The sequence below is a fragment of the Halichoerus grypus genome, chromosome 4, assembly GCF_964656455.1.
Source record: "Halichoerus grypus chromosome 4, mHalGry1.hap1.1, whole genome shotgun sequence".
Lineage (NCBI taxonomy): Eukaryota > Metazoa > Chordata > Mammalia > Carnivora > Phocidae > Halichoerus > Halichoerus grypus.
Window position 1 is genome coordinate 54,600,755 of NC_135715.1, and position 16,880 is coordinate 54,617,634.

General features: G+C 41.6%; 1 long non-coding RNA gene across 4 annotated transcripts; it reads right to left on the bottom strand.

Moving 5' to 3' along the window:
- Positions 1-468: 468 nt before the first annotated feature.
- On the bottom strand, positions 469-16,592 carry LOC118539261 (uncharacterized). Of its 4 annotated transcripts, XR_013446948.1 has the most exons (6): positions 16,395-16,592; positions 15,728-15,835; positions 10,804-13,752; positions 8,379-8,725; positions 4,675-5,690; positions 469-1,567 (listed from the first exon to the last, which is right to left on the bottom strand). It is a non-coding gene; the product is annotated as an uncharacterized LOC118539261 (long non-coding RNA). The 4 variants fall into 4 exon arrangements; XR_013446949.1 differs by lacking the exons at positions 10,804-13,752; positions 15,728-15,835; positions 16,395-16,592 and having other exon boundaries at positions 4,675-5,108; positions 5,619-5,690; positions 8,379-10,606; XR_013446947.1 differs by lacking the exons at positions 10,804-13,752; positions 15,728-15,835; positions 16,395-16,592 and having other exon boundaries at positions 469-1,157; positions 8,379-10,606.
- Positions 16,593-16,880: the final 288 nt, after the last annotated feature.

A 16,880-nucleotide genomic window follows, 5' to 3' on the forward strand; every position in this document is an offset into this window, starting at 1 on the left:
CTTAGAATACAGTCTAAAATCCTTACCAAAAGCAGCTCTTTTCCTTACCAAGACCTGCTTGACTGAGAGAAGATAGTTTGAAAGGCAAAAGACCCAAAGCATCAGAGGCTGCCCAGAAGATGCACCCAGGTTCAATGTTAGGATGCGGGAGCTCCAGGCGGCTAAGATCCAGCCCAGAGGATGCCCCCCCCCACCCCGCTCCCACCCCGCTCCCACCCCAGGTGTATCAGAAGCCTGAGTCAGGGGTGGAGCAGGATTAGAGGCCCAGCCGTGATATCACAGGCATGTCTAAGGTCACCCGTCGAAAAAAGGAAAAAGACACAATATTAAAAATGCAAGCTTTGGACAGGGTGGGCCTAAAAATGTGATTCTAACTCATAATGTTTATAGTAACATGATTAGGTATAATTTGAAGGATTAGAAGTAGTTCGGTTTCTTAATATGTAAAGACACTTGCTGATAGGCATGTTTGTTGATGGAAGCATTTTTAATTTTTTGAAACAACTTTTAATTTTATGATAGTTTTACAGTTACAGAAAAGCTACAAAGACAGTGCCTAGGGTTCCAGTGTACCTCAGAGAATCTCCCCTAATGTCCTCATTCTCACAGAACTGTGCTACAATCATGGAAAGGAAGACAGCAACATTGGCCTGGCACTGTTCGCTCAGCTCCAGATTCTGTTCGGGCTTCCCTGGTTTTTCCACTAAGGTCCTTTTTCTGTTCGGGATCTAATTCAGGATCCCACATTGCTTTTCATCCTCCTGTCTCCTCAGCCTCCTCTGGGCTGTGATGTTTCTCAGCTTGGCCTTGTCTTTGATGACTGAGGAGTGCCAGTCAGGTGTTCGGTTAGGATCTGTCTGACGTTTTCTCAAGAGGAGACTGGGTACTGGGTTTTTCAGGGAGGAAGACCACAGACACGAAGTGCCCACTGTCATCACATCATATCAGGAGTACGTGCTGTTTACATGACTTAGCTCTGTGATGTTGGCCGGGATCACCTTGCCGAGGTGGTGCTTGCCTCTGTAAAGTTACTGTTCTCCCCTTTGCAGGTTGCACTCAGTGAACACAGCTCACCAGGTTCAAAGTGGGTGGGTTTTTCTTTTATTTTCATGGCGGGGCGGGGTGGGGTGGGGTGGGGTGTGATTAAGCTCCACCTCCTGCAGGTTGGGTGGGATCTATGTAAATTATTTGGAATTCTTCTATAAGGAAGAGTTGTCTCCTCCCCCACCCCCACTGATTTATTTCTATTATTATTTGCATCATGTTTGGAACTCATGGATATTTATTTCATACTTTGGGTTATAATTTAATACCATTTACTGTGCAGCTCATACCATTCCAGATTTGGCCATTGGGAGCTCTTTCAGGTTGGTGCCCGTGTCCCTTTGACGTGTCACTTTTTTTTTTTTTTTTTGCTTTTTTTGAGCTTTTTCTTACTCTCTGGTGTAGTAAGATGCTCCAGGATCATCTTGAATTTCCCCTACCCCAGCCCTAGAGTTAGCCATTTTTTTCAAGAAGCCCGGGTTCCTTTTATTGGAGAATGGTATTAGAAACCAAGGTCTGGGTGCTAGGTGTAAATTAAAATTTAAAAACCCTTTTCAGTGTTTATTTTTAATTATAAAATTAATACATACTGGTGTCAAAATTTTCAAACAATACAGAAATGTATCAAGTAGGACATGAAAAAGTGCCACCTATTTTTCCCCCGATCTATTTCCCAAAACTATACTATAGCATATAGTTACTATATATATATACTATATCCTAGAGCATATAGTATAGTATGTATTTCTATTTTTTAAAATTAATATATCTTTATAGTGCAAAATTTGAAAACTACAAAACCATATAAATTAACTAGATTTTAGAATTTTTTCCATGGTTTATACAAAAAACTATGTACTTCACCCACAATGAGAGATTAGTTAAAAATACTGCAGTTCATCCATAAAATGTAACCCTAGGAACCTGATAACAACCATGTAAAAGAAAAATATTTAATGACATGAGCAGTTGTTCACTATATATAGTGGAAAAAAGCAGTTACTAACTAGTATGAAAAGTATTACCCCCCCTTTTTTGTAAAAAAACAACAACAACACATATTTGCACAAAAAAAGATTAACAAGAATATATATATCAAAATGTCATAGTGATTAACTCTTAATTTAATTAAGAGTGCTGTAATTACAGGTGATTTCACCTTTCTTCCTTCTCTTTATATGCATTTTCTAAGTTATCTAAAGTGATCATGCATTACTTTTGAATTAAGGAAACGAAGTAATACAGTCCTCACTTTGCGTAGTATCTTGGTAACCGAAACTGCCTATTGGAACTGGGACCTTGATTTATACAGTTCTGTGATAACTGCAGCTATTATTAAAGAGAAAACTTTGGACTTAAATAATACACAGTATGAAAAGAAACACTAGTGCCTGGAATGGAAATCGAGTTGACATATTCACTCATTCACTCCGCAAATATTTTAGTGTACATTTACTAAGTGCCAGGCTCTGCCCTAGGTGTCAGGCGTCCCACAGGATATAGACCCAAGGATGTTCTCCAATGAATTATTTATGAAAGTGAAACATTGAAAACAACTTAAATATCAAAACTACATAAGAAAATTACATTATAGCCATAGAGTAATATGTAGCCATTAAAAATCATGTTCTAGATCAGAGTTATTGACACTAAGAATGTTTAAAATATATTTATAATTGAAAAAGAGCAGACAGCAAAAATATATAGAGAGCATAATGCTGTTTTTTTTTTTTTACTAACAATGCATGTATATTTAAGTTTGTGTATAAATATGTCATAGATACCCATAGCCTATCTCTAAGTAAACCACCTCTCTCTCCCCAAGTAGAGACTAGGGAAGAAGATAACCCTTGTCTAAGAATTTAATCAGACTCTTTAAAGTGAAACCTCAAAGCATCTGCTAAATCCTTGGATGTGTAAACAAAGGCCTGGAAGTAGCTCTGGGGTAGAGGCTCAAGAGAGTGGTATTGCTTTGTGTAAGAAAAAAGGTATACATTTGAAGGTGTTCTGAGTGAGCAGAGAAAGGATGGCTGAAGTAGATGCCACCTGCCTCCCTAAGATTTTGGTCAAGTCACCACGCAAAAGCTTTGACTTAATATTGTGAGTGTGTATATAAATCGAGACTAATGGCTGAGTTGTGTATTTAGGCTAATACCTGTCTGTCGGTGAAGAAAGGGCTCCAAGTGCAAAGAATAAGAACCCAGGGGAGGCAAGAAGTTGACACTAATGAGAGCCACGAGGACATGAACGTCACCGAGGGAAAAGGCAATATCACATTTGTGTGTGTATTTGCATCCCTGGCACCTAGCTAAGTGGCACATTCATTTAAATTTAATTTAATAGGGGCTGGGGTACTTGAAAGCCAAAGAAGTTCGCTTTTCTCAACTCTTGCCTATGTAGCGGCAAGCATCGCAACAGGAAGAGCTAAAGTTCAATTTTGTATCCTTTCTGAGTTCATTCCGTATGACTCGAATCATTTGTGATAAGCGCAATCTTACCTCCAGGTTATGCATTACCCTAACCTCTGACGCTGCCTGCCCCTCTTCCTCATCAACATCAGCAGCACCTCACCCTCATCAGAGCTAAGATATACAGTTGGTCCATTATGTACAGCATCATTCTGAAAGCTTAACCTTCATAACAACCCCATGGGGTAGTTATAGACGAGGAAGCCGAGACACAGAAGTTAAATTTCCTTTTATTCTTACTTTGTATCCAATCCCTGGGTATCCTCATTCACCCATATCACCTCAAAGATCACTGATACACTAATAACTCAGACTTAAATGTAAGCTCTGTAAGTCCAAAAAATTTCTATGACTACTGAGTTCTCCCATATATCCCCATTAATCTAGTGCAGGGGCTCCCACAGAGCAGACCTTTAATAAGTATTTGTTAAAAGACTGAGTGAATCTAGCCTAGAGCTTTTTTGCTCACTTGTGGTCCAGGCATTTCTATTTGCATGCCCCACAGACACCTTATACTCAAAACATCCAGAACACAACTCATCGCCTCCAACTCTTCTCCACCCCCAAATATGTCCTCTGTTTGGTATTTCCTCTTTCCCCCATGAGTGATACCATCATCTCCCTGATGTGTAAGTCATGTTTCCCTGATTGGCCATGTTCAGTCTGTCCCCAAGTTCTACAGCTTCAACCACCGAAGCATCTCTCAAATCCCTCTGCTCCTCTCCCTTCCTACCCTGATCTAAGAGGCAAGCAGAGCAAAGACTCTGGAGATCAATTTCCTGGGTTTAAAGTAAACACAGCTACTTACTAGCTGTGGGATCTTGGGCAACTAATGTCAATGTGCCTTAAGCTCCTCATCTATATTACTTAGGAATATTTGGGCTGTAAGTAGCAGAAAACCCAACTCAAATCAAATAAGAAAGGGAATTTTTTGGTTCATTTAACTGAGCTAAGGGTGTCCAGCTAGATCTAGGAGCTCACCATGGTACTGCCTCCCTGTATTTTAGGGCAGATTTTCTTTGAGTGGGGCTCTGCTCTCCATGGGCTCTTCCCCCATGGTGATAACTTCCAGAGCTCCAGTCATGCATCCTAGCCTTTCAACCACCCCAGAGGAAAGAAACTTTTTCTTACTTTTTTTTTTTTTTCTAGCAAAGAGGATTACCTGGTGTTGATTAGCCAGGACCTGTGACATGGCCTCTGGAATCTGAAGCTGGAATCAATCTCAGCCAACCTCATGGAACAGGAGTGGTGGTGAGAAGGGGGTGGTAATCCATGAAAACAGGGTGTTTTTTCCAGGAAAAAAAGGGGGATGGGTGTTAGCAGCCGTCTACAACACCACACACATACTCACCTGCATATATATACATACTTACTGTTTTCCCTATATACAATCTGGTTGCTTTTCAATCAATTCTCCACACCATTGCTGGAGAAAGCTATCTATAATGCAAGTCTAATTAGCAAAACACATATGTGTCACAGAGCAGTTACCAACCTGTGTTTATCTTTAGGTCCCAAGCCTTAGCCCCATGCCTAGCACAAGGTTGATGCTTAGGAAATCTGTTGAATGAAAGCCTCACAAATACCAGGAGGTGCCTAGGCAGAGGTGATGACCCGTGTTTCATATGGCAGAATAAACCAGGAGAAAACAAATACAAAATTAATTCATTGAACACTAAGATGGGAAAGCAGAGGTGGGGTTTTGACTATATCTTGAAGGACAAAGAAAATGCTTATGAATGTAATAGGGTGTCCCAGCTGTGCTGGGGGGATGCTGGGGATGGAAAGCCCAGTTACTAGCAAGAAAAGTCCTTTCCAGGTGTGTAGGTGAGCTAGGATATTGCTCAAATTCTAGCAGAGAAAGGAAACAGATCCACAGATAACTTAATAATGCGATAAGCCCATACCCTCCTCAGAGCTTTGCCCATGCTGGTCCTTGTGAATGAATGCTCTTTACATTACCAGTCTCCTTTACCTCATTTGGGGTTCAGCACTAATGTCACCCCCTTGGAGAGATTTTTCCCTGATGTTGATATTTAAAGCAGTGCTAACTACATCATAACCCAGTTGTAATTCCTTCATTGTGTAGTCACTATCTGAAATTACCTTGTTTACTTGTTTGTTGTCTCTCTTTTTCCATAGGAACATGAGCTTCATTAAATCAGGGATCTTCACTGTCTAAACAAAAGAATTAGCAAAGGGAATCACTCTTCTGGCTTGAGGCAGAGTAAATAAATAACAGGTTTTAAACATGTCCAGCACATTATCTGGGATGTAACAGATCCTCAAAAAAAGGTAGCTATGTGGCTATGATTTATAGATGTCGTGAAGTATCAGAAGCCCTGACTTCAATGCTTCTGACCCTTCTCAAAGGCAGCCCTGAGCCCAGGGCATAGAGGCTGAGTATGCAAGACAAGCTGAGGTGGGAGGGAAGGCGTGGGGTAGCTTTTGCCTTTTGCCTGAGAGAAGACCTTAGGCGGGAGTGGGGCTGGCTCACGAAGGTGCCGAGCACCTGGGCTCCTGAGACTTCCATAAGAGACTATGGGTGCTGAGGTTGGAAAGGAAAAAGTCCTAATCTGACTCTTGTTTTAATTATCAATCAATGACGGCAAGGTCAAGTTCAGCTCAACTTCAAAATTCCAGAGTACAGCTATTCAGCACTTGCTATGTTCAAGACACTTGTTGGCCCAACACAGGATAGAGTTGAGCCAGATCCGGCTTAGACCCCTTAGAAGGCACATTCTCTTGGGGGAGACAGAGAGGTCACAGCTAATGACAGTCTTTGGATAACATGCTCCAATAGTAATTCCCAAGAGGTTGGAGTGATCTTACAAAGGACCTCTTAGTAAGAGAGAGCTTCGCTGGCAAAAACAATGAGCAGGATCAAAACCACATTGGTGACTGAAAACACAAATTCAGGGAGAATATCTATTTCTTTGGTTTTGTTTTTTTCACGAAACTTATATCAACACGTTCAGGGTCACCTCTAACTGGCAATAATATGGTTCGTGAAGATCATTTCACTAAGATAGCCTGCATATCTGAGGTCAGCATCACTATCAGTAATTGGTTTTTGTCTTTTCAGAAGCAAAATATGCTGAAATTCAAGAACTGGGCCTGAATAACTATCTGTGTGACTCGCCAAAGCTGAGCCACCTCCACAGGGAGCTGGGCAGAGCACGTGGTACCCTGCAGCCTTGGGACAGTGTCCTGGCGCTCTTCACCGTGTCACTGCTCAGCGCCCCTCACTGCCCTCTGGGTGTTTCCGACTCTGTGAAAAATAATCATATAAAAAAAAGCCAACTTCTCATAGTCAGAAAATATTCCCCATTTGAACTTTACCCAGGACCTTAAATTTAAACTGTTGAAATTCTTTATCCCTGCTGTCCTTGTCACCAACTTTTTGAAATGGAGACTTTACCTTTAGGGAAAATCTATGCTTTATTACATGAATGGTAAAAGTCAAGTCTTTAGTAAACTCTCAAAAGAAACAAACTTTTTGGGGCGCCTGGGTGGCTCAGTCGGTTAAGCCTCTGCCTTCAGCTCAGGTCATGATCCCAGGGTCCAGGGATCGAGTCCCACATCAGGCTCCTTGCTTAGCAAGGAGCCTGCTTCTCCCTCTGCCTGCCTCTGTCTCTCTCTCTCTCTCTGATAAATAAATAAAATCTTAAAAAAATATATTTAAAAAAAAGAAACAAACTTTTGTTTTTAAATTTATACAGATTTTGTATATAATACATATTATATATATATATGATATATAGCTCAACAAATATATTCTAAGAAAAGGAAGAATTAAGGCACACTGACATGGATCACGCACCTTTAAAGATGTCTGTTATTAGGATTCTGCTTGTCATATACGGAAGTTAATTGAAAATGAGTTACAAATAAAGAAAAAATGAAAAGAACATGATAAACTTTTATAGAATGACTAATCTATCAAGCATAAAGTGGTCATCGAGCACTTACCCTATGTTCAGAACTACTCTGCATTTACCCAGGTACAGTACAGACTGTCTCCAGCTTTACACAGAAGGTGTATGCCTAAGTCCATTGGTAGGTTTTTGTTATGTTTCTTTTTTAACTCAGAACAAATTTCTTGTAGACATAAATCTTTGTTCCTATAGTATGTGTTTAATAGACTTTGCTGAGCTAGCCTAGGGTGTAGCCAGCATTTATTGTTTATATGGAAATTGTTACCCACGGTTCAGTTTATAGCTCAGGACTGGGACTCACCACCCCATCCTCCCCCTAGCCATGAAAAAAACTAAAAACCAAGACAGCCTCTTGGTGGTCTTCTATTCCCTCTGAACTCAACTTCTTGGGTGCTCAGCCACTTGATCAGCTCTTAAGGAAAGAACTGGCTCCCTTTGAGTTTGGGCCCCCCTCTGACTTCTGAGCACTTTGAACATAGCAAGTGCTGAATAGCTGTACTCTGGAATTTTGAAGTTGAGCTGAACTTGACCTTGCCGTCATTGATTGATAATTAAAACAAGATTCAGATTAGGACTTTTTCCTTTCCAAGGCTTGGGACTCTACCTTTCCTGATTTAAGTTGTTTTGGGGGCATTCTGAACTCTTCTCTTGGACACATGTCCTTTCCATTGGCCCTGAGAGGAGCAAGAGCTCCAAGAGCTGGTCATGATCAGAACAGGAGATGATCCTGGGCCATCAGGACAGAAGAAAATCTTGGCTGCCTCAGTGGTCTGGGCTAGGCAGTTTTCCCTGGCTTCTCAGTTTAAAGTAGCCTAGGTCCTGGAGCTGTCTTTGAAGACAGACAGAAGGTCCTGTCTTTAACTTCCCACATCCAAGCAGGGAACCCAGCACCCCTTGCTTCAGATGACATGGAGACTAATGCACAAACCTGCAAATGAGAAGAGTAGTCCAGGCAAAGGACCCATTTGCCCAAATTTACCAACAATCATCAAAGTCCTCTTGATTAGCACCCAGCGTCCTCTCCTAGGACAAGTTCAGAGGCAATTCCAGGGACAGAGCATGAAGTCACTCCTGTCTTCAGTGGGCATTCTCCACTCTTCCTACTTCGGCAGGGCCAGCATGAGACGTGCCGGATGACTCTGGGCAGGCCTTCTTTTGTTGGAGTAATGTGTACTCCCACTCCTCTGCCATAATTGGGGCTGGACCAATCTGTTGCAGAGATTTCCTTTGGCTGGTTTCCCAAGTAGAGTCTGGTCAGAGAACTCCGGCATGATTCTGATTTCAAGGTTGTGGGTGGGGGATAGGCACTTGGTACGTGAAAAATTGAAAATCTCATTTAGTTTTAAAAAGTACATTCAAGATCCTGATATAGCCTCACTATATCTAAGTGTAGAGATCTATAAATGAAAGTGATTTCATCACTCCCAAAGAATGGTAGAAGGGTAAGGAAGAATTGTCCAGAAGCCAGGAAAAACTGAGAAAGTTTGGTCCTATTCTGGTAGAGGAGGATGGTGGTCAGAAGTTCAAATTCGGTGTTATAGTCAGGAGTAATTCAGAGCAAGCTCAAATCCAGTCCAGGCACCAAAGTCTGAGAGAGCCAATGGGGGTTTAGGGGAGGGTGCAATTCAGGCAATATTTAAGCTTCTGCAGACAGTCATAAATCTCGAATGAATCAGGGAGGAGTTGAGTCATCAGAAAGGATTCTACAAGGATTTATTAGAAGCATATCCTAGCCCTTGGGTTAAAAGCAGGGGTCAACCTGACAGAAGAGCAGACTCACCTGTTGGCTGGGTTTAGGTGGGCTGTGGTGCTGACTGAGAACCTAGACTCTGAAGATCCAGGCTCAAGGTCTATTAAGCAGTCTAGCTACGCACAGAAGATGGGGTGAAGGCCATCGCACCACCATATCACTGGCATTTAGCACTGGGTCTATTGACGTAATCATGAGTCATACATAGCTTGGCCATGGACTCTTTATAGAGCATCTCCTTCATAGTGAGAAGTAAGTGAATCAGTCAAGGCTCTTTTCACTGCAAGTGACAGAAACTCAATTCCGAAATCTAAAGTGGAAAAGAAATCCATGGACTGGATAACTAAAAAGCACACAAGTGAAACCTCGGGGGTGATAAATCCAGGGATTCCAATGCTGTAATGCAGGATATGTTCTTCTCCATCTCCTGCTGTTCTCTCTGTTAGTTTCAATAGTTAGTTTATAGTTAGCTTCAATAAATCAGTCTACCTGCTGATAAGATGACCATTAGCACCTCCAGACTTACTTCCTAATGTCCTTACTTCTCGTTGAAAGAGAGTCCCTGCCCAGTAAATTCCAGAATCAAGTTTTTACTTACCTGGTTTCATCTTAGAAGAATCATTCCCGAACCAGTCACTGCATCCAGAGGGTTTTGGTACTTTGGCCACATTTACATCATGTTGGGCAGGCCCTCTCCAGTCACATGGAGTAAGAAGTAGGAACTACCAGGGGCCAAATGATTACTGTTTGGGCATTGTTAGAACTATAGGGACTGATAAAGTCATGGTGTGGTAAAATATCACAGCATGTCCTAGAAGGTCTTGTACTTGTTTAATGTTAGAGTTTTTAGCCAGTGCTTTCCTCAAAGACTACGTTATTAAATATTTTTTAATTAAATGAGCTACATAATAAGAAAAAATACTATTGTTTCCATTTCAAGGATGGCAAAATTGAGGCTCTGAAAGCTTAAATGAAAGGTCCTTTTAGTAACAGGTGAACTGGGTTGTTGACAGAGTTGGGGCATAAACCCTACCTCTAAATCTACTATTTATTTTACTCCACTACAACTGCATTTAGGGGAAAATATGATTCCAAATATTGCAGAAGGCTGACTCTTTCCCTGTGAGGTGATAGGGAGGATCATCTAATGAGACAATACCCTTGAAGGAATAGTTCAAGGTTAATCTTGCTGGTCAAGATAACCACATGGGTGTGTATACATATGATGTTAAGCCTGTGTTTAAAATCTAATTAAAACAAATCATAGGGGTAAATAATAATAATAATAATAGGGGTATCTTATGAACTCTTAATTGTTAATACTTTTTATGTCTGTGTGCATTTATAAGTTACATAAAAAGATACTTATTTCGTAAAAACACTGAAAACTCCCTCACAAAATTATTGAGAGGAAAAAAATCAAGCACTTATAAAAATGTAGCTTTGAGGAAAACGGGAATTTTAAAGTGTCCTAGTTAATTATTAATGCAAATGACCAAAACAGTCGATTATATTTTTATATTGGTAATGGGATGTCAGGCAGAAATATAACTTTGTGCATATTTCTGCAGATTATTAAGGTAACTATGTCATGCTCACATACCTATAGACAAGTGATTCAAATACTTTGACAGCTGGAGAAGAGCTTCAGAGATTCACAGCCAATACGTGGTAAAGAGAGGTTCTTGAGAGAGCCCAGACTATACCAAGTTGTCTCCTTTGCCAACAGAGATCTGCAGTGAGCACACCTATGAGTCAGGGAGGTGTCCACACTCTTGTTGTCAACTCCAATAATGTGTTTATTTGAACTAAGCTCTCTTGAATTTATTTATTATTATTAACATGAGGGCATAATGTTGCATTTGAAATTCTATAACTATATGGAAATGTTTACAATCTACTATATCCCAGCAGGTTCCCAAGTTTAATGCATACTTTCACATTTAAATACTGTGAAAGCTGGGGCACCTGGGTGGCTCAGTCGGTTAAGCATCCAACTCTTGGTTTTGGCTCAGCTCTTGATCTCAGAGTCCTAGGATCGAGCCCCATGTGGGGCTCTGCTCTGGGGGTGGAACTTGCTTGGGATTCTCTCTCCCTCTGCTCCTCCCCCAAATTGCACTCACTCTCTCTCTAAGTAAATAAATAAATCTTTAAAAAATAAATACTGTGAAAGTTATGGAATATTATTTAAATTATTGAGTCTTTTTGACACTACAGCTGCAAGTTGAATCCTCATTAATGAATGTGTTCATTTTCCTTCTTCGGACTTTATCCCCTGTCAAACACAGTGCATAAGATGATAGAACTTTCTGGAATAAAGCTCCTCATACAATCGCTCTGCAACAGTCAAGTTAGATTCTTCTTGAGTCCAACTATTCACTTAGGCACCATATAACACCTCTGGGGCCTTCTCTACCCACAGTGCTTCTGCTCTGAATTCTCCGCTCACTGTGGGTATCTTGAGTGGCTGCGCCTTTATAGGGCTATAAATGCCACACTCCTCGCTTTCTTCATGACAAGTTTTCAGCCCAGTGAAGATCATCTCTGACTTTCTTCTTGGTAGAGAACATTTCTGCAAGATAATTGCCACCCTTGGGCTATGGCTTTTGCTAAGTTGGGACCTTATATATAACAGGTGCAAGCCATATCTCTGTCATCTCACTTTGCAGGGCCCCCCCGCAAAAAAACCCCAAAACAAAAAAACCATGAAACCCCCATTCCCCTCTCTCCCCAAAAAACTGAACCTAGTGTTTGCTATCTGATTCCTGAAATTTCAGCCTTGGCTTAAACCATGATGAATAGTTATAGACGTAACTGCCAACCGTGATTGGTAACGACAGATGGGTTCTGAGGCCAAATCCAGGTTTAGCAGGGAAAGTGCTGTCGGAAGGACATGGAACTCTAATGCAAGCTCCCCAGGAAGAAAACTCTTCTGAACTATCAACAGTCATGTGCACTTTAGTGGGGAAGAAACTCCAAAAGTAAACTAGAAGAAGAGGCATCAAGAGTGGGAGGAAGGACAGTGAGGACGCCGTGGGACAGGGTCACGGCTGGCTGTAACAAAAGGCAAGAAAGTGTTTTCAGGATGGAATTGTTAAAGAGTATTTCAAGGCTGCGTTTGAGGTCATTAAGGGACAATGACTGTCCATTCTTGCCGGCCCCAGCACTGACAACACCTCAATGAATGTTGGTGTCTTTAATGAATTTTTGATATAAGTGAATATCTGTTTTTTATCCAATTAAGAAAAGCCTCTGGGGCGCCTGGGTGGCTCAGTTGGTTGAGCGACTGCCTTCGGCTCAGGTCATGATCCTGGAGTCCCGGGATCGAGTCCCGCATCGGGCTCCCTGCTCGGCGGGGAGTCTGCTTCTCCCTCTGACCCTCCCCCATCTCATGCTCTCTGTCTCTCATTCTCTCTCTCGCAAATAAATAAAATCTTAAAAAAAAAAAAAAAGAAAGAAAAGCCTCTGCACTGACAAAAGACAACTCCCCCAGCCAATGATTTTAGGAATGTACGTCTCTGGATCACAGGTGTATGCAAGTGAACACTAGGTTCATTCTCCGCCTTGATGAGAGCCAGGGTCCAAAGCAACCTTCCCTCGGTTGAATAAGGGGAATGGATGCAGGTGGCCTAGGGGGTAGTAGGTGAAAACAGTTGCGACCAAAGCTCATCTTAGAATATTTTCTTGTTGCATCTGCCGTTCAAAAGAAAGCTTACAATCCCTTCCTTACAGAACACCCCACCACACATAGTCATACACATGCACACACTGCTCTTTGAGTGTCTCCATTTAGTATCCTCTAACAATTAACAAAGAGATTGTCTCTCCTAGGAACCTGAGGCTAAGAGAGGGGAGATGACATGCCTCTGTGGTCCCATCTAGATCATGGCAAGGTTTTCTGGACCCAGACCCAGTGATCTTCCCAATACGCAAATAACAAAACCCTAGAAATACTGCTCTGCTGCATAATCTCCACCTACCAGGTTTCTGTACATCTTAGAATAGCAATAATGTTGCAGGTGCTTTAAAAGAGAGATATTTAAATGGAATAGGAGTGGACTTTACAGCGCTCTTAATTTAAGGTGCAGAGGAGGAGGTCAGCGGAAATTTCAAACCACCCACCATTTGCTTCTTTTTCCATGTCCTTGTTTCCTTCTGTTCAGTGACTAGGTCATCACCCAGTAACACTAACTCCCCTTTAACCTTAGAGTATTCTGCAGTTTCCATTTGGGATTATGCCGTAACTAATAAGAGCTGAAATTTTTTACCCACCTTCCCCACATTTCCTATGTGGTCCTTCTCTATTAATACTGGACTGCAGGAGGATATAAATAGATCCCAGGAATCTCCATGGTACTGAGATGCCGAGCTCTCTATAAGGACTTCTCCACTATAAGGAGTTCATACCATATATCATTTGATGCCAGGAACCAACAATAAAGAGGGAAAGGCACTGGTGAGCCCACCAAGGACAAAATCGAACTGGTTGTAAATGTCGCGTAAGCAGATGTTCTCTTCTCAGCGTCCCAGGTCAGAGGTCAGCAAACTGCTTCTGCAAAGGGCCGGACAGTAAGTATCTTAGCTCTGTGGGGCATACAGTCCCTGTCACTGTTGCAACAGGAAGCTGCTCAGACGTTACACAAACAAATGGACATGGCTGGATTTGGCCCACAGCCATAGTCTGGCAACACCCACTCCAGATGACAATTTAAGACATAACATTTTGAGTGTTATGTACCAGGTACATTATTTTACTTAACCTTCCCAGCAACACTATGAAATGGGTACTATCATTTTCATTCCCGTTTTACAGATGTAAAATTTAAGTCTTATATAGATTAAAGGAAGGTGCTCCCTATAACACAGCTAGAAATCAACATCGTCAGGGTTTGAATGTGGGCTGGCTAACTCAGAGCCCGCTCTGATCCTTGTCAGGGAGAAGAGTTGATGTGGTGATGGCCGGGGGGCGGGGGAGGCGCCCACCTGAGAGGGACTTGGGGGGAAATGTTAGAAGATGGAAAGAGAATTTAACTGTTAACCTTTGGTTTATATTTATTCTTCCAAGCTGCACTTGAGATGTAGCATCACCTCCCTTGAGACTGGAGGATACATAGTCAGTCATGTCTACACCGAAGTTCTGGAAGCTGGGAAGCTGGTTTTCTTGGAATCACCATGCTATTTTATTACCTAGAGGGGCCATGGCTGCTGGGGAAGTAAGTAGTGGCCCCAGTAGAAGTAACAAGTCATATTTTATCACTGAATCATGCTTTACAGTTTACAGACGCATTTGATTGTCATGGAGACCTATCTCTGTTTTGTTCCTGTTGTCCCTCTACTTGGAGAGTCTTTCTTCCAAATCATCCTCCTTCAAGGTCCCATTCAAATGTTTGTGCTTCTATGAAGCCTTCCCCAATGGCACCAGTCAGGATTAAAGTTTCTTTTGCTTGGGTCTGGATCACTCTGCACCCCATCACCTAGACGATGTGATACTTTCTATTGTAAACATACACCTACTGGTCTTCCTTCCTATCCTCGTCCCTAAGTTCTGTGAATGCAGGAAGCATGTCTTTTCCTTCTTTCATGCCCACAGAATTTGGTATGGTTGAGTGAGCACTGAATATATGCTTCATTGGTTTAAATGTAATTCTCCTCATAATAACCTTAGGAATAAAGCAGGGCAAATGTTATCCTCTTTTGCAGATAAGGAATCTGAGGATGAGACAAAGAATTACTTGTCTTAGGCATTCCATGAGAAGGTGTTTGGTAGAATCCCCATGCATTTTTATTTTAAGATTTTATTTATTTATTCTAGAGAGAGAGAGAGTAGAGAGAGAGAGAGCAGGGGGAGAAGCAGAGGAAAATAAACAAGCAGACTCCACACAGAGTGTGGAGCCGATGCAGGACTCGATCCCACGACTCTGAGATCATGACCTGAGCCGAAACGAAGAGTCAGATGCTTAACCAACTGAGCTCCCCAGATGCCCCTTCATGCATTATTTACTAGACGGGTCCTCACTGCAATGAAACTGCTCCAGTGTTTTCAAGTTCCTGGTGGTAATGGGTTTCCAGTGGCTCTGTGTATGCAGAAATTTTAAGTTAAAACTTGAGCCCTCGTAAGCTACGAGAAACGGTTGCTTCCGGCCGTTCTCCTAGCCGCAGACATGGCCATTGCACAACAATAATACCAGTCAACATACTGTCGGGAACACACACCACCCCCTACATCCACTCAAGAGATGTTTAAACTCTCATTAAATTTGCTGCAAATTTGTAAACACAAAACTTTTTCTTATTGAGGTATAACTTGCATAGAACAAAATGTACAGATTTTCGGCATGTAGCTCAATGAGTTTGTACATTGTACACCCTCTTTGTAAATACATAACTTCTTGTAATCTTGTAAATCTAAATTCGTGTATGTGTGCCAAAGATCTTTCGAGACAGAAAGGAGCAGAGACGGGCACAAAGAGATGGGCCCAGAAAGACAACATGAATTCAGACGTGTGAAAAGGACCAGAATTACTCACCAATTCTGACATGGTAAGTGGCCAAAGAAGCAACAACATAAATGCTGAACCTCCTAAATAGCTTTCTTAGAAAAAGAGGTTAGGGACTGCTGAGTATTTCAGGGAGACCTGGGCAGAAAGGAAAAGACGAAGTTTCTGAGATCAAAAGCAGGTTCTTTTCTTTGACAACTAGACACGCACACACACACACACACACACACACACACAAAGATAAAACCTTTCTTATCAAGGAAAAAGCAAACTCTAGACAGCTACATTCCTGAAAAATAATTGGTCAGAGGCCAGAACTGTCACCTCAGGAGCTAGTCTTATATTCCAGAGGCTGAAATAATTTCTGCCCAAAGTGATAAAGAGATGTGAAAAACGGCACATCAGGACTGAATTTTTTGTCTACTGTATGGATTTGTGGGGCAAACAATTTTTGTTTTCTTTATTCTAACTCTTAGGTTTTTAAACACAGACACATCTCCACCACCACAACTTTTAAGCTTTTAGTTCAACTGAACAAGTCAAAGAGTAAATCATGTTTCCATTTGCCACATCCCCAGTAACCACACTGTGTGAAGTCACTAAGACGTCAGTGGTAAGTAAGGAATATCCCAGGAACATGGAATTCGGATTGTATTATAGGATATATGATCTGAAAGTGTGACTCAGTACTTCTTACCTTATCTGGATTGCAAGTTCCCTGGGCTGGCACAAGGCTTCCTTAACCAATGATTGTCCTTACATACCGCTAGCTCGATGATCCCTGTGTTATAAAATCAGTAGTATCTCGAACTGCAATACCTCATTGGATCACGTTTCTGAAGTCTCTAAACAGAATGACATTTAACCAGGGAAAAGCTGTAAATCAAATTGCCATATTCTTTTCACAACTCTTGCCATTTTGCACACACACCTGTGGTGCAAGCCTCTGCAGTCAGACTGCCTGGGCTTAGATCCTGATTCTACCACTCCAGTGGCTGTGTGACCTTTGGTAAATTACTTAATCTCTCTGTGCCAATTTGCTCATCGGTGGTGTAAGGCAAATAGTACCTACTTCATAGATACACTGTGAGGATTAAATGAATAATATCCACTCATTCATTACAATTATGATTTGTACAAATCATATACAAATAAAAATATGTATTTTCTTTTGAGCATCGAG